The 27,536-nt window shown below is 36.4% G+C and overlaps 1 protein-coding gene and 1 non-coding gene across 2 annotated transcripts in view; one reads left to right on the top strand and one right to left on the bottom strand.

Moving 5' to 3' along the window:
* Positions 1-27,536, bottom strand: part of snu (ABC-type transporter snustorr) — a 683,140-nt gene that overhangs the window by 488,644 nt on the left and 166,960 nt on the right. The window lies entirely within an intron of this gene.
* On the top strand, positions 14,841-14,912 carry TRNAY-AUA (transfer RNA tyrosine (anticodon AUA)). Its single transcript has one exon. It is a non-coding gene; the product is annotated as a tRNA-Tyr (tRNA).

The following is a 27,536-nucleotide window of genomic DNA, read 5'->3' as shown; positions in this document are numbered from 1 at the left end:
TAAGCATTTTGTATTATTCAGATGTTTCGGCAGTTTCAATTCTGTTTCTATTTCATTTCATCTGATAATTCCTTATCTATACTAATAATAAATCGGTAACCGAAATTTTTCTGGTAATTTTCGCTTTTCCAAAAATAATTGGTGTTAACATATATAATTAATCATTCTGAAACCAAAAATCTCTTCTTTTTTTTGGAATTTTTGTTTGTATGTCTGTCTATCTGTCTGTCTCGATGTTTGTTATCTTTTCACGCGGTAATGGCTGAACCGATTTATATTAAAATTGGAATATAAATTAAGTTCGTTCTATCTTAGATTTTAGGCTATATGGCGTTTAAAATGCGTTATTTAAAAGAGGTGTTATAAGGAGGCCTGAATTAAATGAATCGAAATATCTCTGTTATTATTGATTTTCGTGAAAAAAGTTACATAACGAAAGTTTCTTTAAAAATGATTTCCGATAAGTTTTATTCTACAAAAAATTTTGATAGGACTGATATTTAATGAGATAAATGAGTTTTAAAATAACAGTGCTTTTTATGTCATTGTCGCCTCAAACAGGCTGTAATGAAATGAAAACAAATGACTTCATCTATAAAGGGCCTTACACAGCAACAAACGGACGCTATTCATTTAACACTATTTTTATACGCACATAATATTCTATGATGGAAATATATAAATGTTTAAATCTATCCACGAGAAATTGTTAACTTTATAATTGACACCATAATATCCTATGGATCTGAGAGTGAAGTTTTATTGCACTTGCATTAAAAAAAAAAAAAAAAAAAAAACAAAAAAAAAAAAAACAAAAAGCCGAATGCCAGCGATACGTGTTCAGGCTATGATTCCATATTGTCTATATACTATTTTCAATGCCACCACGGTATGGCTGCAGACAAATAAATATAGTAAGTAATGCTCACGAATTTCATTACATTGTCAGCAATGAAGAAGGTGGTTTCAATTAAGTCGCCGATACTGCTAACTATTGTAAGTAGGAAACGGTCATAAAGGTGAGTCTTGATCTTCATTCCTTATTTTGTGAAGTTTGATTGATTATTGCTTACACCATTTTATATTTTTCGTGAACACTAATTTTTTTAGGTATACGTTATCAATGAGACATTTTTTAATTTTAGATGGAACTCTCCACACACAATTTGTATTTCTAAATTATACGTTTGTTTAACAACTGTTGTGATTTATACGTATATAGGTGAATTGAAATCAATATTTTGTTGTAGTAGAATTGATTATTATCATTACATTGCATAGTTTTAAGTTTTCATTAGATTATATTGTACCTGCATTCTATTTCTGGCATGTTTGAAGTTTCTTGGTGTCATTGGTTAGATAATTAGCTACGTTTTCATAAACTTTTGTTGTAATTTTAGGGTTTACTGGAGTCTGTATGTGTATAAACATTGCTATGAGTTGACCCGCTTGATTCTTTCTATATTGATAACTAATAAAGTAACAATGTGTTTATGTGTTTTATAAGACAGTGCCACCTCGATCAGACTAATCCAATAAAGTGGGAACAAAATGTTTCTGTGTTTATTTAATGCGGTTTTGCATCCCCTCCAAGTTTTGCACAAGAGGGACGATATTATCTGCTTATTCTTTTTACATGGATATCATTGTAATCTATGACATGAACATAAATGTTTATACGTAATATAGGAATTCTGTTTAAACCTTAAAAGCTCAATGTTTATATTAATATAACTATGACTTCTCTAAAAATGTATGTGCGCCTTCTGTACCCTATTATAACATTTATTTATAAACTAGATGTGTTAACTGTACACAAAAATCCATTGCTACAGATTTAAATTATTAGGACAACATATCTTCGCAAATGGAATGAAATATTATATAAGTGTAAACAATGCTGTGTTTTTTTTTTAACAAATCTGTACTGTATATTGTAATTGGGGCTTTGCCCTGTTATAGACATAAATAAATAAATAAATAAATAAATAAATAAATAAATAAACAAATGCTTTCAATAAATGTTTGACATATCAAGTAATCTATAGACTATTAATAATAAATCTGTAACCAGAAATTGTCCGGTAATTTTCGCTTTTCCAAAAATAATTAATCTTAACATGTATAATTAACTATCCCGAGACCAAAAATAGCATTTTTGAAATTTTTATTTGTATCTCTGTCTGTCTGTCTGTCTGTCTCTCTGGATGTTTGTTACCTTTTCACGCGATAATGGCTTAACCGATTTCTATGAAAATTGGAATATAAATTAAGTTCGTTCTAACTTAGATTTTAGTCTATATAGCATTCAAAATACTTCATTTAAAAGGGAGGTTATAAGGGGGCCTGAATTAAATAAATCGAAATATCTCGCATATTATTGATTTTTTGTGAAAAATTTTACATATAAAAGCTTCTTTAAAACACCTTTCAATGGGTTTTATTGTACGTAAAATTTTGATAGGATTGATGAATGAAACTATTATCCCTTACAGTGATAGAGAGTAAAAAATCTAGGAATTTATATGGACAATAACTTAAGTTGGAATACTCAAATCACACACATATGTAAAATAATTTTTATGAAAATTCACGCACTAAAAAGAATTCGAAATTTCCTTCCGTTGCTTCTCAAGAAGAATTTAGTGCATTCGCTCTTGATACTTCATTTTGATTAATGTGACACTCTCTACACTGACCTTAACATGAAATTGACAGACAGACTACATCGTGTTCATAATGCATGTGTTCGATTTATTTGCAACGTCCGTAGATCTGACCGTATCACACCTTCACTGTAAATATGCTGTCCTGGGTTCGTCTCAAAGAGCGAAGAAGTATTCACTCCTCACTTTACTCTTCAATATTCTTCAAAACTCTAACCCTAGCTACTTAGCTATTCGTTTTCAACATTTGTCCTCATATCACGAAATAGATACTCGCTCACAACACCATATCACACTCTCCATTCCTAAACACAGAACATCCTTCTACTCTTCATCTTTCACCGTCTCTGCAGCTCATCTCTGGAACTCTCTACCACAACATGTCAGAGACTGTCGGACATTGTCTAGTTTCAAAAATAAATTAAAATTTCACTTTTTCAACTCAGATTCCTTTCAGTTACAAGCCCTTTTCTCTGCGATAGTTATGTAAAAATATAGGCTATATATTTATTTTCCTTCCCTTCCCCTTTTTGTTCCCTTTATCAGCTGACGAATTTATTATCATAGCCTTTTATTGTGAATTTTATTTAATTTTCTTTCTTTTTTTCTTTTTTATTATTTTATTATATTCTATTTTGTTATATTCTTCCTTACGTTTTCCATATTAACCATTCGTGCTAAATGAGTTGCTTTTGCTATATTCCAATGTATTTTACTTTCTTTTTCTTTCTATTATGGTATTAATTTGATGTTGTTTAGTGTCGATTTTATTATGCTATTATTATTTCTCTTTGTACTATGTTAGTATTCTGTTCTGTAACTTTTTTGTTAAATTTTAACTGCTTGAATACTTTGTGACCTGGTAGGGTGTAAGAGAACGTTAAATTTTAACTGCTTGAATACTTCGTGACCTGGTAGGGTGTAAGAGAAGGCCCTATGGCCTTAACTCTGCCAGTATAAATAAAGAAGTATTATTATTATTACCATTATTGTTATTGTTATTATTATTATTATTATTATTATTATTATTATTATTATTATTATTATATTTAACGAGATACACGAGTTTCATAATAACAATGTGTTTTATCAGCGCCGCCCCAGACTAATAGGTCTAATGAAATGAAAACAAATGATTACGTCTATTTAAGATAGCCTTACATAACAATAAGAAGATATTCATTTAACACTATTTTCATTCGGATATAATTGTTTTCTGCGATGGGAATAATAAATGTTTTAGTCCAGAGAACATAACAGCATTTTTAAGAGTTTTGTCATAAAGATGATGGAGAGCCGAGCCACAGGACCGAACACACCATCATAGCAACACCAACTATTGCACCATGTCCGGCTAACTGAACTTCGAGAAGTGACAACTTGAAAAACTGTTATTATACGTCCATAGCAAGCTGATATCTAATATTAACATCATAGTACTCCAATTTGACTGTTAACGCCAGAAAACTTCACAACATAATTCACCACAAGCACAGATATCTAATTGTTTTATTTGTTTTATCAGATCATGTTAACAAAGTGAATGACAATACCGACATTCGTCTTATATGAATTTTATCAAGTGTTATCTGCTAATGTGTAATGCTCATGTTTTATAGATCTGTTTTAATCTGTTCCATTCATCCAGTGTTTGTGTTTTAACATATTATGAAGTGACATTGTACAATCAACAGATCGCCGTAAAAATAGTGTAATTATGTTTTCGTTGTTTGTTAGTTATGTATTGCATTCAACCAATGTGCATAATATTAAGCATGTATATAGACAACTTTTTTAAGATCTCAAGATGGCATAAATATGCCGAAAACGATCATCAAATAAAATATAATACATTAATACTACATTATAATATAAGCAATAGACGGCCCCATTCATTCCAAACCTATTTCAGTTGAAAGATTAGTAATCACAAAGCGAAACGGAATAGTTAGTATGATGCCCCTCTTTACTTATTTATAATGAATGTCGCTCAGTAAGAATAAGTCTTATGCTGCAGTGCAAGCCTTCGGGTCCCTCCTTCATAGGCTACACGAGAGAGAGAAAGAAAGGGAGAAAAAAGAGGAAAATTGACCATGATAATCTCGAGTATAAATATTGGACAGATGACTATTTGTTCGTTTTGTCACCGAGAAAGAATGGTAGGTACTTCATTATATGTATTGTAAGTACAAGGACAATGCGGCGGTTCGTAAAGAATACGTTAAGCGGAACTTTGAAATAAAACATGTAATTTTGACGTTAGGATTTGCAAAAGGATCTAAATTACGCCATGCGTATCGAACGTGAAGTGCCTACTCCAGATCGTCTTACGTTACCTCAGGTTCTTCACAAGATATGAATATCATTGTTACCGCGCTCTGAGCCTGCTTGGATCCTGGTACAACATAGCGAACCATTCTCCGTTGCTGAGAGTGTGCGCTTCTTCGAGGAAGGTAATACAGTATGTGATACAGTAATTGCCTTCAGAGGTAAGACTATTCTGTTATTTCAACAAATCCCTTGTGCCAACAATATCACATTAGAATCACTTTAATGATGTGTTACATTCCTGTCCCAAGAGCCTAGATCTGAAGTTGCTTGGCTAACAAGCAAACATTCTTATGAGGGGCAAAGAAAAAATTTGATTTTTTCCTTCCACCGTTGTTAATAATGTCAACACAAGTGCTTATACAAATTTTGGTCACTCGAGCTAAATGACGAGAGCTGTCCAGAAAGTAAGTTTCCATGGGGCTGTTTACAGAAAGAAAACACAATTTCATGGAAAGATTTATTGGCATAAATATAGAGCAATTTTAGCTATTTTTCAACATATTCCCCATCCAGTTTGAAACATTTGTTATACCGTGGGATCAACAGAGAGGTGCAGATGATTGTCACACTGGTTCCGATCCCAGGCGGCAGAATTCTACGACACAAGGCACAGTACGACAATTGTCTCAATTCCGCTGGGGAATATGTTGGAACATAGCTCAACAATTTCTGTATATGTTCCAATAAATCGTTGCATTTAATTGTTTTCTTTCTGTAAACTGCCTCACGAAAACGTATTTTCTTCTCAGCCCTCCTAATTGCGCTCGAGTGGCCAAAATTTCAATAAGCACATGTTTTGACATTATTAACATGGTGGAAGAAAAAAATAACTTTTATTATCTGCCAACATCTATCAGGACGATGAATTGGTCGCGCAACGGATGCAGACAGCACCTTCTGCACATAGCCACCCCGCTCACCGGATTTCAGTATTGTGATTTCTTTCTGTGTGCTTTCGTCAAGGACAATGTTTCCATACCTTCACTTCCAGCGACGTTGGCCGAATTGAGAAGGCGCATTAACACAGCAATCAAGAACGTCACACAACACATACTTGAGAGGGTTTGGCAAGAATTGGATCACCGCCTGGACGTCTGCCGTATTACACGTGGGCTCACATAGAGTATATCTAAGGTGAGTATAATACTTCAAACTTCCCTCTTTAAAATGGCGATAAGATCATGTATTTATGTTCAATATTGGTGAAAATATAGCCTTCTGAAATTGTCCAATACTTTGTAACCACGGTGTACATTACACAAAGTGTTGCATTCTCGTATGCTATCGACAATGTAAATATCTTAGGTTTTCATGCCCTTGATCCACATTTTTAGACTATTTTCGACCTATATCAAACGCGCACATGGTGAAATTCTATTATTTGTATTTATCCTGGTTCCTGGCCTTCACTAATACAACACAACACATTTTATAATATTACATTAACAACGAATAAACATCTTGGCGATATTTGAACTCACGACGTGATTTCCACGTACCATTAAAGCTGTACGTATTAAATGCTGCATACATAGCTGCTCAATTTGATTAGAAATATATTCAAATGTATTTATAGTATATCCGTTGAGTACGTTTTTAAAAATGAATTAAGATAATTTGAAAGTAATATCATCTGCTTGATATTTGCCTAACGCATTCATCTAATAATGTCGTGAAAAGAAAATCGTAGCTGTGAAATAAAGTAAAAGAATAACTACGAAGAAAATGGAACATAACAACTAACCTCCTAGTTACATGCTTGGCAGAATATAATTTTTCCATCTGTCGAAAAGTTCGGTAATTCTTTAAGCCAGTGCCTCATACGGCTTGCGTTGTAATTCGCTACTTTTGGCATTGTCACCACTGCACGGACTTGAAAACTGAACTCAACTAAAGAAAAGACTGTCACATACAGTTGGATGCTGAATTGTAAGTCCTTAGCGTATTTAAATTATTGTTGGTTGCGCCCATTGTTGTCAGTAAAGAGTTCAAACAGTCAATAATATAAGCCTCCTCCACACATATACTGTAGATGTATATATACACCGTGTCCATAAAGTTCCAGTACCATTATAATTAAACATTGCTAATAAACCACATGCTCTAGAGCAATACGATTTTTTTTCAACATGTTCTCTATCTCCTAAGGTTTTAATATAATGACATTTCAACTGAACCGTCTATGCTTATCTTGTATTATAAATATAATTTTATTAATTAGTTACATTAACGTTTTCGGTACTGGAGTGTACCATCATCAGATGTAAGTTATACGTGATACTATATGTAAACCTAGCCAATGGATGCAAGTGTTGTAGTCTTGAATAATATGTATGTATGAACATACAATGTTATAGACTACCCATGATCAATTGTAGTAGTTATATAAATACAATAAAACACTTATAAAAATGCTATTAATTAGATAAAACAAGCAATTAAAATCAATTAGACTGGAATCCGGGAAGTGACAACCAACATTCAAAGAAAATTGTAACTTCAAAACATTGCAAGGTAAAATAGTTAATTTACGCGCAGAGACTCATATTGTAAGTGCACTCCACGCCATGTTTTAATTTTACAAGTGCTTCAGTATCATGTGTGTGTACAACAACGAACAATAAGTTAAATAACCCATTACGAAAGGAAATTTCAAGGCTTAATTTTACACATACTTAACATTATAGTGCAACAAATCAACGTAATGATGATCTTAAAAACTGATTGTCCCATTTGAACTATCACAACAACAAATATTAATTTATAATATAATGTAATTCTAGATAACGTCGAACGCCATAGCAGCAATGATCACTGTTTTAAATAATTGATTTTAATTGCCTGTTTTATCTAATTAATAGCATATAAGTGTTTTATTGTATTTATATAACTACTACAATTGATCATGGGTATAACATTTTATGTTCATACATACATATTATTCAAGACTACAACACATGCATCCATTGGCTAGGTTTACATATAGTATCACGTATACATCTGATGATGGTACACCCCAGTACCGAAAACGTTAATGTAACTAATTAATAAAATTATATTTATAATACAAGATAAGCATAGACGGTTCAGTTGAAATTTCATTATATTATAATTAGCTTATCGGAATATTCAAAATAAGATGAAATTCGTAAGGTTTTGTTTTCATTCTTTTTGCAGATATTAATTAAACGACAATGACGACACCAGTGGAGAAGGCCCAACATGTGTGGTGGTACGCTGAGTGTAAGTCACCAATAACCGTTCAGCAACAATTCCGCCGGCAATATCGAACAAATCTTCCATCCAAATCCACCATAATGAGATGGGGCCAGGAACTTTCAACAGACTGGTAGTGTTAAGGACTTGATAAGGAATGGACGATCAGTTGTGAATCAACAAACCGTCGACAATGTGCAAATTGCACTTCAACGCAGCCCTCAGAAGTCGATCCGTCCTGCTTCACGGGAACTGCACATACCCAAATCAACCATTCATAAGGACCTCCATAAGCGGCTACATCTTCGAGCCTAAGTTGCAAACTACCCACATTGTCGACAGTTGAGTCAAAACTGGGCGTCCACTCCGCGGCAACTTCTTAACACTACCAGTCTGTTGAAAGTTCGTGACCCTCTCATTATAGTGGATTTGGATGAAGGATTTCTTCCCATTGCCGGCGGAATTGTCACTCAACGGTTATTGGTGATTTACATTCAGCATACCTCCACATACATTGGGTCTTCTCCATTGGTGTCGTCATTGTTGTTTAATTAAAATCTGCGAAAAGGGTGAAAACAAAACTTTGAGAGATGTAGAACATGTTGCAAAAAACTGTATTGCTCTATGTCATTTCGTGTCTGAGCAATGTTTATTTATAATGGTACTGGAACTGTAGGGTGTGTAGCCTATGTATATATATATATATATATATATATATATATATATATATAAAAGAGAGAGAGAGAAGTCAATTGTTATAGTTCTTACAACTAGAACTTAGATTTCTTTAAATGGAATTTCACAAACGGATGGGGATTAAAATTTCGCTCTCTAGTTTGAAATAGATAAAAAATAGGTATATACGTCAAAATAGGATGTTGTAGGTACTTTCAAATAGCATTTTTGCGCATGAATGTTCATGAAACGTATAAATACCAAATCCCAAAGTTACACTTAATCAATAGAATAATAAGGTTTTTCCTAAAGGTCCGCGGCCTAATTATAATTTATTATTATAAGTCACTGTTTTCATCTTCTGGAATGCATCTCTGTGTTTAATCATACACAGTAGCACAGGAAAAACCCACTGGAGCACAGTCCAACCACGAGTTTAACACTCACTTCACTTACTCAACCGTTATATAACACAACATCTACTTTCTTTTTATGTTTTTTCTTGAAAGATTAGTTCCACAACAGCAAATGTAGAGCTGATCTTAATGTCAGAAACCGCGCATGGATATGTCTTGAGTCACTGCCTCACCTCTATAGCATTACGAATCACAGTAAAACTTCGAGCTTTATGTCTATGGAAAATAGGCCTACTTTTTATTTGAGATGATCGACATCGATATAATGCAGATTCCAGAAGCTGAACTATCACTATGTCACAAACATACTAATTCATTCTTTAAAAATCATCACCATCATCAACTACCAAGACAGTTCACTTAGATCTGTTTCGTCTCACAGGTCAGCGTCCCAGCGACGTCTGCGTCTTCCTATGTCTTCCTTTGGGTGATAGTGTATTACTTGGTTTTTAGTTTGTCGTCAGTGATGGAATCAGTTTTATTTGTTTTATAAGATCCTATTGTTTAAGTTGAATATATTGAGTTGCTCTCTAATTCTATCACTTCGTATGTGATCATTCATAAAAGTTTCTTAACAATCTCATTTCGTCTAATTCGATTATACTTTAGAATTACAGTAAGTTATATTCATTCCGTAATCTGTTCCATCTAATGTGACTTAATAGAAATAAATATATGTGCTGGGGGATAATGTGCAGCGGTTACTCCGAGGTACATGCGTTCTTATGGAGCGGTGATAATGAGGGATAGTGGAGAATTGGTGAAAAATTTTAATGACAAAATGAAGTATCGAGAAAAAATTTTCTCAAACATCATCTTTATCAACTACAAATCCCACTTCAATTTTCTGAGACTCATATGCAGAATGATATACTGAATCCAAACGAAACCGGTAAAAACTGAATTGGCTGTCAATTCTCTGTTCATAACTTCAAAAACCACGATCACATTACTGTGGTTAAAAATACTCACTTCTGTCCGTGGTTGTCATTAGCCATCGTAGTATAGAAATAGTTTGTTTGATTAGGACAGTAATCGCATTTTATTTAACAACATGACCAAGAAATGACCATTAAATTGGTTTCTATTTAAAAAAGGAAACTTTTACTTGCTGCAAATCTACGATATGGGCCTCCTAAATTTACTTTCCTTACGGAAACAGTTACTATAGATTTTACCATCCTTTATAATCCATAGCTCTCGACCGCGGATCTCGGTTCCAACAGCTAGAATGGTAGGTAACCGCAATGCATGAATAAATATATAGGTACACTAAATAACGACATTAAAACATAATTATTATACCATAAATTGTATGGTCAATTAATCTACATATAACACCACCTTTATGAACAATTTGAATTATATAAATTTATTTATTTATTTATTTATTTATTTATTTATTTATTTCTCATCAATCTTGTCTGGACATGGCGAATTTGATGCAGTCCAGTTTAAATTTGTCATTCCCATATCAAATATAAATAGTCTTTCTGTTTGTTCTCCAATTACCAAAGAATGGTCAGAATTACAGTCTGCCCCCCTGAAGGTTCGAATGTCTACTGTACTAGTATGTCTTCTTTTATCTATCAAGATGTGATCTATCTGGTTATGTGTCAATCCATGTGGAGAAGTCGAAGTATATTTATATGTATCCTTATGGGGGAATGTTGTACTTTTGACAATTAAATTTTTTGATGTGGCAAAGTTGACTAACCTAACTCCATTATCATAACTAATTACGTGTAGGCTCTCTTTTCCAATAGTCGGTTTAAAAATATCCTCCTGTCCTACTTCAGCATTGAAATCTCCCAATAAAATTTTCATGTGATATCTAGGTAACTCCTCAAAAGTGTTCCAATTTCTCATAGAAGCTATCCTTTATATGGTCGTCTTTCTCTTTTGTAGGGGCGTGAACATTTATGACTACGATATCGCACCATCTACCCTTAAGTACTAAATACGATAACCTATCACTCATAAATTCGACCTTTTTTACTGCTGATTCATTCTTTTATGGATAAAGAATCCTGTTCCTAATTGGTGATTATCGTTTCCTTCCCCATAATACAAGTAATCTCCTATTTGTGATATGTCATTTCCATCTAACCTAACCTCCTCTGCTCCCACGAAGTCTATTCTATATCTAGTTAGTTCTTTTGCTACTAATGTTACTCCTCCTGTTCTATATGGACTTGTAACATTCTAAGTAGCAAATCTCATAACCTTATTCCTTTGCTGTGGTCGTGCCAGAGAATCAGTCCCATTCCGAGGCTTATTTTGAGGTTTCGTAACAAGCTGTTTTTTACGGTGATGGGTTGTTAGCCCTTCGCCCAACCCTCAAGCTGGAGGACTACCCCTCATCGGCTGTCCGCGACTGCTTATTCAATATATTCACAGCTACCCTCCATATCTGGAGGCCGTCTCCTCGATCCGCAACCTGAGGACGCGCCATGCCGTGGTGATAGGGACCCCACAATACATGGAATAATAATAATAATAATAATAATAATAATAATAATTTCACTATTCAATATATTTACTATTCCTAAATACTTTACTATTATTATTCAATTTATCGTTTCACTTGTTTACTTAACTATTTAACAGATTAATAATTTGGTTACTCCTTAACTAATAGCTTTTGTAGAGTGAAGGATTCTCTCACATTACTTATATAAATATATAAAATCATTGTCTTTGTATTATCTGCAGATATATCAACGTTACAATCACTGGCTACTTTCATCTACTAGCAAACACAAATTGCATTCCAATTCTACAGCACAAGAGTAAGAATTAAAAACGTTTGGAAGTATAGGCAGCAGTCCTATGTTTTCGTGTGAACTGTATGCCAGTGATAGTAGCAGCGATACTTCCTGCACTTTCACTTTCTTCAGACCGGCTGTAACTTCCTCCTCAAACACTTGTCCACTGGCTCTACTCAACGACGATTCTATGCAACATAATTATTGACACCAGCTTCAAATTTCTAGACCTGCACAGTATTTTCATGAATTGTGTGAGTGTTCTACGAAGTGTGCCATGAACGTACTACCATGACTTGCATAGATGTTATCATTAATATAACTTATAAATACCTGGATTACCATCTGGTGACAGCATGTTATGACAAGAATAAGAACAAAACAAACAGTTTGTAGTAGTCACTGATGATGTAACATCGTGCCAGTAATATAGGCCTAACTAAAGGCTTGGGTTTTAAAAACAGACGCATGCGAGGTGCGAGACCGGCGCTGCGTACCGTCTTCGGAATGGCGCTGCAAGGCTTAAGCCTTGGATTTTCTGAACCAACACATGCGAGGTTAAAAAAAAAATCAAGGCTTTAAGAGTCCCTTGCGGTGATCAGACCTTCAGCCTGTCACGCAGACGGACCGGGTTCGAATCCCGGTCAGGCCTGGGATTTTTCATTGAAAAATCCACAGTGACACTTGCGGCGGACAAGGTGGAGGGTTTACTCGGAGTTCGCCCGTTTCCACATATTTTAGGCATCTACATTATTTCGTCAACATACCATAGCATTGCCCGAACGCCGGCTGGCGACGCACGCAAGGTGCTGGCCTAGAGACGAAACCTGGGTACTCAGCGAACCTTAATGTACTCAGCCTATGGTCGGTCCAAAACTACTTCCGACCTGACAAATGACGCCTTTAGCATGTTGCCATGGCAACCATTCAAATCAACCAATCACGAGAGACGCGTAACCACGGTAAAGGGACGGTGTTGCCGTGTCTTTGTTTACAAGTTTCAGGTGTGAATACCACGGACTAGTGATGAATACAGTGCCCGGAATGACTTTGAGTTGGCTGGTTAGCGCGTGCTTTGTGTGAATTAAAAATGCTGTTTAGTTGTATTATTGTTTAGTGCCTCGATAATTATTGTGTTTAAATTATATTACACGTATTATCTTCGTTGTCATTGGTGGAGTGTGTGGCTAGTGTACGTTTTCTAGTTTCTGCGAGATTTTCTAAACAGGTGACTTGTGCAATGTCGGAAGGAAGGAAAGACAGACGGAGAACAAAGAATATTGGACAAGGTGCTTCGTTAAAGAGTCAATCGAGAGATGGTGTGTAATGTAAGAGAGTATTTTGAGAGGGAAAAAGATAATGGCGGGCCTCATTTACCTTTGGCGCAAGTCGTAATGAGAACTGCTGCTTGTGTTAAAATTAATAAGAGCGCTGTTATCGATATAGGAAAAGAAAAAGGCCGTGTAGATTTTTAATCATAAATATTTTTACAGTTTACAATTTTTTCAACGTCTTTCTAACAATATTACATTGAAGAATACCGGCGCTCATAACAGTAAAGGCTTCGTATTAAATTTAAACCAGTTTTTACAGTTTACAGTCCTTTCGACGCTTTTCTAACGGTATTACATTGAAGACTACTACCACTACTACTACTTATAATAATAGACTAATAAAAATAATAATGTACGCCAATTTTAATGCCTAGTGTTCAACAAATTGGTTAAAAATATGTGTTCATGTCAGCCGTTCATTACTGCACTCTATCGGCAGCGCGCTCGCTTACACGAAAGATGGGCAACATGACAACACTGCTCCTCCTTCTCTGTAAGTTGTCAAGTCGGAAGTAGTTTTGGTCAAGGTATATGTAGGTTTGGGAATGCGCCTAGCTTGAGGGTTAGCGCAACAGATCACGAAAGGTCGCAGTGCTGGTTCATAGTGCCTCACCTCCCGAAATTCCATTTCATTCCATTCAGCGATCGTAAGGCGGCAGTTTTTTTACTATAGAGTTCTTAGTTGCTAATGTTTGGATCCACGAAAAATCGCACACCATGTAGAAAACGCAACAAATTGTGACACATTCCAACTGAGATTCCGGAAGTTCCATCAATAGAAAAAAAATGTTAGCTAGGGAGAGTGGGCCTTTAGTTGTAACAGAGTCAAAGGCAAACCTCGAAGTGGTCAATCATTTAAGAGATTCATGTGCTGGAGTTCCCGAATCCACCAGCAATCACCTCGTAAATCAACACGGAAGCGAGCACCACAATTTTGAGTCGTATTCGAGTAGCTCAAGCAATAGCGTGCTGTATCATTATGATGTCCCGAAGTACATATGATATTTCCGTGCAGAAATTCTGCGTCATCATATGATGATGGAAGAGTGGAACAGAGAAAAATTCTCTCCGGCACCGGGATTTGAACCCGGGTTTTCAGCTCTACAGCATGTGCTCACGCTCTATCCACTAGGCCACACCGGATTCCCATCCCGACGGAGGATTGAATCCTCACAGTATGAAAGTGGCACAATGTACTTCGGTACATCATAATAATTATGATATGCGAAAAATAATCACATAGTGATTTAAGACGGCGCTTATTCCGTCGGATCCAGGCCACTTAGTCACTCATAACGAGTGCACCTCTGCACATGTGTGGACATTGTGCCACTGTCATACATCTATGACGCAATGCATGAGGGTAGGCAACTAGAGGGAACCCAAAAGGTGGAACTTAAACTGAGAGGATTCAATCGGACATCGGGATGGGAATCCGGTGTGGCTTAGTGGATAGAGCGTCAGCACATAGAGCTGAAAACCCGGGTTCAAATCCCGGTGCCGGAGAGAATTTTTCTCTGTTCCACTCATCCAATAGCGCGCTAGCTTTCCATTCAGGTGGTCTGGGTTCGATCTCCGGCCAGGTCGAGACGAATTTCCGGTGGACAAAGCAGACGTTGCACTGTTTTTTCGGTGTAGCTATATGCGTTTCCACCAACACTCTTCACTTCCCTCCCATTTCGCTTATAAATTTCAATAGTTAAAAGTAAACTGGGGTGGAGCATTGGGAACAGTTGTACAGGGTGCGTCAGAAAGAACGGATGGATTTCACATGGCAAGAAAATTGTAAAGATTCATCAAATCAAAAATTTATTGTTATCAACATATTCACCAATACATGCAGTTTATTTATGGAAAACAACATTATCCATATGATGTCCTTGGCTTTCAATACAGGCATCGAGGCGTTTTCTGATGTTCGCCATCACTTTCACAGTCATAGCTGGTGCAATTGCCACGATTTCTTCGCGAATCGCTGTCTTCAGTTCGTCCAGTGTATGTGATCGATGTTTACAAGCTTACGCCTTCAAATGGTCCCAAAGAAAGAAGTCGCAAGGCGCGAGATCTTACCATAGCCTCGGACAATCTCAGTGCAATAGAATTTCGTCCAGGTGATTTCTTCTTTAATGTTGAACCTGTGATACGAAATGAAGCCACCCACCGCAAAATTGTATTCCGAGTTGGAATCCTAGCGTGACATCCGATGTCGAAATGCTGAGTGGCGATCACAGACTCTTCATTTTTCAAAAATGTCTCTACGATGAAAGCACGTTGTACAACAGACCAACACCATATTCTCAACTGAAACTGCATTCTATGGCTGACCCAACAGTCGTGGTCCCCCTCACTATATCTCTCTCCTCGTTGCGTATCGATAGTTTGAAATCCATCCGTTCTTTCTGACGCACCCTTATTTACGATGCTGATATGGGAAAGGCTTGCAATTTCCGGACATTTCGGCTTACCAATACTCGTCTGAGGATGCAACCTGCCTTTATCAGGATTAAGGCAGGATTGCCCGATTGTCGGCATCGGATTCACAAATGGTGCCCAGGCCACCTCTAGGACTTGGACAATCATCGCATATACAGGACGCACAATGAGCCAAAGCATGCCGAAAGCACGTTCAACAATGAGTTGTCAAATGAAGGAAGGCTTATTGTTATTGTTTTCGACCTGATTTTGTCAATAGAGTAAGCGACGCTGACAGAATAAAAGTAGCGAAATGTGATTCATTGCTTCAGCTGTTTCATACAGCTTTATCTCGAGGACATGTCATATTTACAGATGATTGTGCGATTTACCGCAGCACAGCAAAACACATTGTACTTTTATGAGCAGAGGGACGTCATACGCCACATTGGAGTAGGAATACAATCCACATTATGTTATGATTAGACAGCGGAAAAAAAAGTCAAATAAAAGTTATGTTTACGGCTTACAAATATTGTACGTATGGGCTATTCCATATGAAATCGATTGTAAAAAACCTCGCATTTTTTATACTCTAATTTTTTCCCTATTTATACAAGGTGCTGAGGAGAGTGCATTTTCAAAAATATACTATCGAAAGTCATACGGTTTTAGCATTATTGAGCGACAAATTTAGCGTATTTTATAAAAACAAGCTTCTTTCAGCGCTCACAACTCTGGAACCGTTTACTGCAGAACATTGAACGAGAGCTCATTTTGAAGCTGACATTTGGTAGGTTATGTTAAGAAGTAATCCTTAATTTATTGTACACAGAGAGACAGATAATCTGATTTTACTTACTTTTAGGGTTTTTGCTAATTTGTAAAAATGTAAAAAAAATATAGAGAAAAAACCTTGCATTATTAACAGGAATTCGGCATTGTTTGCTTAGTGGTACGGCAATAAGTTTCGAGGGTATTAAATACATTATTTTCACACGCTTAGACTTGAACGGCGCAGTACCGCACGCAATGTCCGAGAGCTGAAGATAAGCTGGCGTTGGGAGTCATTTTACTCCTCTGTTTATGAAAACTTGTGATAAAGCTAGCCCAGCTATGTGCTACTAGACGAAACATCACGTATTTGTCTCCTGACCTTGCTTGTCTCGGCTAGCTCCCGTCTCACAGTCAGCTGGTTAGTTCACGCGCGTACTATTTATTTTCTTTATTTGTACTTTCAATGCGGAATCTAACCATATATTTTAAAAATATTTTTTCCTTGGCAAAGACGTCTTAATGAGGAAAACTCTAAATTTCTCCATTTCCACAAAAAGTAAGAAAATCAGTTTATATGTCAATATAGACTTTAATTTCTCAGCATCTAAATAAACCATGATTTTGATCATTGGGTGAAAGGGTTTCGGAGCTACAACAGTTTAAAGTTGCAAATTTTATGAAAATACGATAAATTTAAATATTTTAAATTTAAACAGTATGAAGTTCTGATGCCTCAAACTTTGCACAAAGCATTGCATCACAGTTCCCTACGTAAAAAAAAAGTTTCATTGTATTTAGAAATGTAAGGTCAATTTTCTCTATATTTCGGTCGATTTGAGATGGAATAGCTCGTATAGACTATGGCATGAGGTGTGCAGGCATCCCAAGTAGGTACAACAGGTACCGTCCGCAGAGAGCATCACGCGAACACCTAAAACAACTGCCACTCTGCGTTCTCTTCCGTACGTGAAGAGAGAATATTGAGATACGTAAACATATTCTTCATTTGTGTTCAGTGAAGTGATCATAATGCCGAAGACAGATGTTAAAATATGTAGAATATATTCTTTAATACACGAATATGGTGTCCACATTTTTAGTAGTGATACTGATGAAACAATTAAGTGTCAGTTATGTATGTGTGCATTAAAAAAGATAACAAAACAATCGATAGAACATCACTGTCATACACAGAAACACAGAAAACTGTTGCTCGTATGTTAGAAGAAAATAAGGGTTCAAGTTCAAATTCCGCCTCAATATGAAATATGACTTTTGCCATGATTTGTATCGAATGATGATAAGTTGCAATATTCCATTCAAAACGCTTAACAATCTCACTTTAAAGGGTTCATAGGAAAGTACACAAAATATGCCATTACAATAGATATATCAACGTACATCCAATATTCAGTGATTATTCCGTGTGTCAATTAGATTTCCTCCGGGTCCACACCTGTGGAGTAACGGTTAGCGCGTCTGGCCGCGAAACCAGGTGGCCCGGGTTCGATTCCCGGTCGGGGCAAGTTACCTGGTTGAGGTTTTTTCCGGGGTTTTCCCTCAACCCAATATGAGAAAATGTTGGGTAACTTTCGGTGCTGGACCCCGGACTCATTTCACCGGCATTATCACCTTCATCTCACTCAGACGCTAAATAACCTAAGCTGTTGATAGAGCGTCGTAAAATAACCTAGTGTACCTACTGTTCTTACGTAAATAACAACTCTCTGAAGAGACAAATTAGTCGCGTTGTAGTTACCTTCATATCCGAATGACTTTTTTCCCGCTGTCTAGTTATGATGTTGAAAGTTATAAATTGGATGATATTTTTTGAAGGGCCTAACTGGAAATGTTTTGAACTTGGTTAATATCGCAACTGACCGGAACTGGAGTTATGGATCGGATATGGTTTCAGCAAGATGGTGTGCCGGCACAATTCGCACTCAGATGTTCGTGACTTCCTACACGAAAACTTCACAGGTGGATTGATTGCCCGACGATATCACAGTAGCTCTGTTTGCCTCAATATATATTTGTGAACAATCCTATTCAAAACTTCAAATTGTAAAATATAGATAAAGATTCCGCTTAAAAGATGAAAACTTACTTGTTCCATTATAAGTAGCCGTTTGAGAAATGACAAGGTGGGAGGATAAAAGTTCAGGTAAAATTAAAGAACATTGTTCTTCAACGTAAATATTCATATTATATCTGTCGCCGATTTGCAAAATGGGACATGTACAAAATCACAAAGCGTTTAAAAATCGCAAAAACTATAACTAACTTAAGTTAACAAATTAAATTGTTCATATACATACTAGGTTCAAAAAGTTCCCGGAATTTGCTATTATCATAGAAACAACGTACCTTAAACACTATTCCACAGTATTCCCTTCAAAATAGTTGCCTTCCGCAACAACACACTTTTGCCAACGCGTGTAGAGTTCCTGGAAGCAGGCTGGAAGCCATTTTGTGAAACCCGTCTTAGTGCTCTCGTCGCGTTTGCGATAACCTCTTCAGCATTGAATCTCCGTCCTTTCAGATGACTTTTCAGACGGGGAAACAGGAAGTAATCAGGTGGTGAGAGATCAGGAGAGTATGGTGGGTGATCCAAAGCAGTTATGTTGTGCCTGGCAAGAAAATTCTTTACAATAATTGCGCGATGAGCAGGTGCATTGTCATGCATAAGGAACCAGTTGTTTTCTACCCACTTTTCTGGACGTTTCCTTCTCACTGCGTCCAGGAGGCGACGGAAGATTTCTACGTACAATTCTTTCGTTACAGTACGACCTTCTGGAATGAACTCATGGTGGATGAGACCCTGAGAGTCGAAGAAAACTTCCAACATAACTTTGCCTTTGGAAGTGTCCCTAGGAAATTTTTGCTTCCGAGGAGATGTTTTCGATTTCCACTCAGATGACTGCCGTTTAGGGACTGGGTCGTACAAGTAGTACCAAGTTTCATCACCAGCAATAATTTTGTTTAAGAAATCACCATCTTCATCAGCCATACTGATCATGTCCCCAGCAAGAGTCATTCTTGTTTCTTTCTGTTCTGCCGACAACATTTTCGGAACTAACTTCTGAGACATGTAATGCATGTTGAGATGCTTGTGAAGAACATTGTGTACACTTCCGACTGATATTCCGACCTTTGCTGCTATCTCTTTTATGGTTTTACGTCGGTCGTCCCTCACAACATTACGCACACGCTGAGCGATTGCTTCATTTGTTGCAGTTGTTGGTCGGCCGCTGCGTACGTCATCTTTGATGCTATCGCGGCCACCAGAAAAGCGTTTATGCCAGGCATACACTTGAGCTGCTTCGCCATATGCTTCTTCCAACAATCTTAATGTCTCTGCAGGAGTTTTGTGTATCAAAACACAGAACTTGATGTTTGTACGTTGCTCTGTGGACATAATTACAAAATGCGACGAACAAACAAAACACTATGATAAACAATTGCCTACAACTCAAAACCAACTATCGCCATTATCAACACACTTAAAGAAAATGACATCATGAATGTTACCAACAAAACAAATGTATAATATCCCTTGTTATATATTAATACGAAAAATGGTAGTAAAATTCCGGGAACTTTTTGAACCTAGTAGTATTTTTCCTAATTAGATCACTATGGAAACATACATTCAGGATTCATGAACATTTTTTTTTTTTTTTTTTCCCCCCAACACTTTGTTATTTTGGACGTGTCCCCTTTCGCATGTCGACGACAGATATTATAAATTATGAACACTTTAGCAAAGCTTAAAGAATGCGACATTTTTATATTCCGCCACTCTCTGCTGTTCCTTGAGTATAGCGTGTTGCATTCAATGACGTCACAACCCCTGTCATCATACGAGTATTACCGACCTCTGCTTTATATGATTTGTTCTTTTGTTAAAAAGTCTCTAATCTCATATCAAGCTGGTATTTTTTTCCTCTACTTTCTTAAGTCACCTTGCAGATCACAGACGACTCTGAATCCACGCTGTTTCCCCTTCGTCTGCATTCAGAAATTCCAAAGTGTCGGTTGTGCCCTGCTTCGACTTGGAGGTGAGCCAAAATGATTTCTAGGAAGCCGGGTGTATTTGTACGATCTGTCAATGAAGTACTAAGAATTATTACTGTGCAATACTTTACTCAATTCAAGTAGACTCTGTAGAATAAGAAACTTAACAAAGCCCCGGATATTGTAGGTAGTTGACTAGTGCAAACGATAATGTAAGTTCTCAGAAACAATTCATGCTTATTGTTTGACGTTTCAGTTCGTCGGTTAAGTAATAGAAAAGAGAAACAAAATTTATTCATATCATTGTTTCAATCGACTGAAGAAAATGTTTGCAGTATTCAAAGTTTTCCTGCGGAAGGGTACGTTCTTCACTGCAAATCCAGCATTCTTAAAGCTTCCCTATTTTATTTCTTCCTCTTCGTCTCCGCATATGATCCATGTATCTAAAATGTTATCTTCCTCTTTCTCGAATTTTTTTCCCGTTCATCATTCTTTCCAGTACATTCTTCAGTAGGCAGTTTCTTCTTAGCCAGTGACTCAGTCAATTTCTTTTTCGCTTCCTGATCAATTTCAGAATTATTCTTTCTTCAGTTACTCTATCATAGCTTCACTTCTTATTTCGTATTTTTTTTGCAGTAGGGGAAACTCGGTTAATTCCGCAGTACGGATAATTCCGCAGTAGTGCATATATGATTTTACCTCGGCTTTACAACAGCGTGAACGTAAGTTTTGAGAGGCTGTCAACAGGAGGCATGTCCTCTGCAGTGCTATAGAAAAAAATTAAGGATATTGGTCGACACCTCTGTCGGCAATACAGTGAAACATCCAAAGTTAGCTGTTTTTCGTGTTTTGCTACACAGCTGTGAAGAAAGTGAGCATTGTTACATATAACTTGTTCCTTCTGTGTTACTCACATAATATATTTCATAATTATTTACTACTGCGGAATTAGCCAAGTCCTAATGTGGACTGTTGCGGAATTACCCGAGTTGTTCTTTTTCAACTCTAATGTATGTACAAGTAAATATAATTGCATCTTAATAGATCTCTTTATCTCATTTGGTAATGAAAGGTTTCGTCCATGTCTACATAAATTGATAATATTTTTCAATAAACATTTTGATAAAAATATTATATATTTACTTCTTAATATTGCGGAATTAACCGAGTCTCCCGTATTGTTTAGTGTTACGGAATGAAACGAATTCTTAAAAAAAAATCTTCTTTGGATAATGATTGTTTTCTCTCATATTTGTAAGTTAATCGTTATCATCTCTCTTGTCTGAAAAGTGTAATAGAAGAGAACTCAGCAGTATAATACGACTAAATCAGGCTGCATCATACGGTCTTTTAAATATATTTTTCAGAAGCAGAACTTCTTATAAATGAATTGTGTCTAGGCCCTATTACTGGCTACTACACACTATCGGTCTTACTAATAACAACTCTATATACAGACGTTTAACTGTCTTATACTTATACAATGAGTAGCTCGTTTATAAGTCGTGTGTAAATTCCTTACTAATAATCACTACATACGTCGTGTATAACAGTATAACTGTTACAAAGCTACGACATAGTTTCGTCATTACTTCGTTACGCAAGGTAATAGAATATCTGAGGTTCTCTATTGCATCCGGTAGAGCGCTCTAGTGTGGCGTGTTAAATATCGATAGTACAACTGGCTCTAATCGATTACCACACTACATTTTGGTCAAAGAATACAAGGTACAGCAATATTATTCTAATAATTCTATGATCTTTGGTTTGTTCTTCTGTGGTTACAAGGTAACCATCATCATAAAATGACAGTCGATACGAACAGCTGTTAGAGGGGCGGCCACTTTTTTGCTATATACAACGCTTAAACAAGGGGTTTCGTGTATATAACTACTGCAAAGCAATTCCCATTGTATAGTTACAGCCTGTTTATACGTCCATAGCTTATTCACGCTTTTATTAGTAACGTTTTCTGTCTCAACTCTGCATAAGTCTCGTATAAAAACTATACACGGTTTATCAGTAAGACTATGTATTATTAATCTGCCATAATAATAATAATAATAATAATAATAATAATAATAATAATAATAATAATAATAATAATTGTTATTATTATTATTATTATTATTATTATTATTATTATTATTATTATTAACCTTACAAGCCATGAAGGTTTCGCTGCAGATGAGAGAATACTATGCCAAATCAGTATATTCAAACAAACACTATACATCAATGGTCCGCATTTCTTGTCTCGCCGAGCACACAAGCAGGGTGGAGAGGTAAGCAATGATCTCCCTCCCCTTAGTCATCACTTGATTATTCAAAATTACGCTACATTCGAGTAAACACGACAAAATAAGTTGTAAAATAAAAAAAAAAACTAGACACACGAACATCTCGTTGCTCAGTTACAATTCGCTACATGTAGCTTGACTCCAAATTTTAATGAGTTAATTAGCATACACATCCATCTTATTATTTAAATTGTGTGTAAAATAACAGAAAAAATGAAATTATACAAAAATTAATTAGAAATGAACACACACACACACACACACACACACACACACACACACACACACACATATATATATATATATATATATATATATATATATATATATATAGAGCCATCGACGTAGCTCGGTCGGTTAAGGCACTTGCCTGCCGATCCGAAGTTGAGGTCGGGCGCGGGTTCGATTCCCGCTTGGGCTGATTACCTGGTTGGGTTTTTTCCGAGATTTTCCCCAATCGTAAGGTAAATATCAGATAATCTATGGCGAATCCTCGGCCTCATCTCGCCAAATATCATATCGCTATCACCAATTCCATCGACGCTAAATAACCTCGTAGTTGATACAGCGTCGTTAAATAACCAATAAAAAAGTATATATATATATATATATATAATTGGCATAAACGTAATTATGATTTTCATTAGTTTGAACATGTTCACTGTTCGTTTCTGCGCACGCAAAACTTGCATAGTAAAGTTGTTCCGCGACTTCTCCTCTTATACCTCCCTCCTTCCACTTTCCCCGTTGCTGTGTTTTATGGGCTGTATTTCATATGACGTCATCTTTGCCGACCACTGCTATACACTATGTATTCCTCATAATTATTTAAACGCTAATTTTCTTAGAGTTGAGTAGACATTGGAAGATGGACAGATACAATCTTTCCAATAACTTAAATATGAATCGTATCTTTTATGTTTATTCACATCTTCAAATTTGTGATAATGACATATTTTTAGTATGTTATTATTTATGCACATTCGTAACTAAATGCTACAAAAAAAAAGTAATAAAGAGGCCTATATATTTGTGCATTGGTTCTAGTGTGGTTTTCATCGAATAATACAAGGCAACTGTAACAGTGTTTTGTTTAACAACGCCTTTAATTGCAGAAGTTGTTCATCGTCGATATTAAACGTGTATGAGAAGTGGCCGATAAATTTTGCCTACGGTCCTATTTCAAGGACAGGGTTCTTTTCAGTAATGCAGATCTACGTCATAGGACACATAGCTCTACTTTCCTCATATGGCTTGCAAAGCAGAGACCACAGAGAATTGTCTACCGCTGTGTAGTAACGGTTAGCATGCCTGACCGTGCAAATAGCGAGCCCGGATTCAAATCCTTGCTGGAATAAGTTACCTGGTTGAGGTTTTTTTCGGGGTTTTCCCTCAACCCATTAGGAGTAAATCCTGGGTAATTTTCGGCGTTGAAACCTGGACTCATTTCCCTGGCATTATCACTTTCAACTCACTCCGACGCTAGATAATCATAGCAGTTGATACAGCGTCGTAAAATAACCAATTTAAAACACAGAGAATTGTGACAATTCAAGGGCTGATACATATGTTATGAAAACATCTGCTTTATTAACACCACAGGCAAAGGTTTGTTAAACTACACATGCAATAAGTACTGTCCGTCCCAGTGGTTATGACGCATTCCGGTTTCCCTCACCCTTTGCTGCTAGCCCCTCTGTAAATGCTAGTGACTGGGTTGTTAGGCTCTTTCCTGAAAATATTTGATGTACGGAATTGGAAGTCTACGTAACACAATTATTGTGTGAAATAATTTAAAGATAAGGACCCCGTTAAGTAACTGTCACGTGATTTCTCTCGTTTCGACGACCTTGGAACATAACTACGCGGATGGACAGTAGTTACGTCAGCTCCACAAACGTCTTACAAGATAATTTTTTTTTATTTCACCATGTTAATAATGCGAAGGCCCAAGGAAACTTACTTTCTGGACGTCCATCAACAATTGCGCTCGAGTGACCAACATTTATATAAGCACTTATTTTGACATTATTAACATGATGGAAGAAAAAAGAATTAATTTTTTATCTGCCCCAATGAGGACGTTTTCTGTTAATTCACATTAGCTATTTTCATTTTAATCTTTTCATAATAATAGAAAATACTGTTCGGTCCTGAAATTCAGATCAATTTGCCAATTCAAGATGTCTGAAACATGATCACTGTCATTATCAACATCATCATTTTCTTTTTCTTGTTTTTCTCTGCACTCGTGTGTTCAGTATTGCGCACGACTTAAGCTAACTTTTTATATATACAAGAGCAAGAGCAAGAACATACATCGAGTTCATAGACGAGAAATAAATGTTCATTTTCCTGCCGGAAACGGCCCTGACTCTGCTGTATTTATAGCTTGAGATATTTAAACCTGAGTCACAACTTATTGAACCTAACGAATATTTTAGTTCCATATGCCAACTCAATAGGAATTTTTCGGTAATTGCCGTAAACGTAGAATATTGTGAGTAATATTACAGATCATCACTGGCATGACAGCCCTTTGTGGGTCTTGGCTTTCTGAAGAGGTTTTGCCCATTCTTCCCTATTTAGTGCCGAACTCCTCCAGTTATTAATTCTAATTATCTTTACATCCTCTCTCACTCCTTCTTCTCATCTTAACTTAGGTCTTCCAACTTTCCTGGTCCCTTCTGGCATTGCCTTAAATATCCTCTTCATCATTTTGTCATTGGCACGAAGTACATCTCCTGCCCACTCCAGCCTTCTGTTTTTTTTTTTTTCATACATTTAACACTGTCTGGTTCATTGTATAACTTATATAATTCATGGTTATATCGCCTTCTCCAGACCCCATTTTCTCCACTGACCCAAAAATATCTGCCTGAAGATCATCCTTTCAAATATGCCAAGTTGCCTTTCATCAGATGTCGATAATGTCAAAGTCTCAGCACCATATGTTAATACTGGTCTTCTTAATACTTTATATATCCTGACGAGATAACAGCGTGGTATTCAACAGCCCGTATGAGTTGAGATGCGCCATATCTCTCTGCCACTGGCCATTTCACTGCCAAGAATGCCGACACACATAAAAACCAAGCAACGCAATAGTGAAAGTAGTTCTGTGGTCCAGGCTGCAGTAGTGACGTCACCGGAGAGCATTCTATGTGACAATGGGAACAGAACTCTTATTGTTAAGAGGGGATGCAGTGAGAAGCTGCAGTGACGTAGATGACGAATCAGGTCCGAACAAAGCACTATGTCATGACTGAATAAGACTTCTGCACTCGGAGTTAAGCAACACATGATGGTGAAACGACAATATTCGCCCTCTTCCTCAAAATATTTACAATTCATTGCTTGATCTTTTCCTCCTACCTCCCAAATTCCAGATAAAATTGTCATCCTCATCATATTAATGAGGCCGTAGACTATGCCTTTTCTATCATTAATCATTCATTGCTCATTCAGAGCTTATGAGGTCGTCATTTAAGCAGTTCATTTGGTAGGGTCTTCAGGAATTCTGAACACATACTGCTTCCGAGCTGTTTTGTTTTATTCATTATTTCCATGACGTCTTTGATGCTTATCCCGTTTCGATAATGTTTCGTTTCTTCCTTGGCCTACAGATGAATCACCTACTACAGTACTGATCTGAGCGAATGTATTTCAGAAACTTCAGTCCTATTTGTTTGTTGTATCCAGACTTTTGCTTTATGAAGTATTTGTCTTTGAACTTTATTAACAAACGTTTCTTTTAATGTGCCATGCGTAGAGCCTTCTGAACTATAACAGAGAACGTAAATATGCAGTAGGATAGTTCGAAAGGATAAACTTCCTCGAGTGCGACGTAATCTGTAACGATCTCAGTTCTCATACGGTAATAATAATAATAATAATAATAATAATAATAATAATAATAATAATAATAATGCTTTATTTTTCCTGGCAGAGTTAAGACCGTGAGGCCTTCTCTTCCACCCAACCAGAGGTTTTTTTTTATTTTAGTAGGTTATTTTACGACGCTTTATCAAAATCTAGGTTATTTAGCGTCTGAATGAGATGGTGATAATGGCGGTGAAATGAGTCCGGGGTCCAACACCGAAAGTTACCCAGCATTTTCTCATATAGGGTTGAGGGAAAACCTCGGAAAAAACCTCAATCAGGCAACTTGCCCCGACCGGGAATCGAACCCGGGCTACCTAGTTTCGCGGCCAGACGCGCTGACCGTTACTCCACAGGTGTGGACTACGAGAGGATAAAAAGGAAATACATGATCATATAATGTTAGTACAACAGAAAGTTAAAGATATACCTAAGACAAGATCTAAACAGAAAAAAATATGCGTAAGTCAGAGGGTTATCGAACTTAAATACTTACTGCAAACTGACAATACCCTTCATATCACAGGGAGAAATGATGTCTTTGATCAAATAATTTTGTTGACAGAGACCGCTTTTCGTATACATCAGAGAAATTAAAGATAGGGATCTGAGACCACAGTGCAGTTTTCCTTTCATATACAAGTATATGAAAATCTGGAATTCAGAATTAATAAAATGGTAAACTATAATAGGTCATTTAATGCGGAAAATATGCAGTATTTTAAAAGAAAATTCGGAGAAG

Source organism: Periplaneta americana, chromosome 12 (assembly GCF_040183065.1).
Source record: "Periplaneta americana isolate PAMFEO1 chromosome 12, P.americana_PAMFEO1_priV1, whole genome shotgun sequence".
NCBI lineage: Eukaryota > Metazoa > Arthropoda > Insecta > Blattodea > Blattidae > Periplaneta > Periplaneta americana.
The sequence above is the reverse complement of the archived record's forward strand: the minus strand, read 5'-3'. Positions and strand labels throughout refer to the sequence as shown.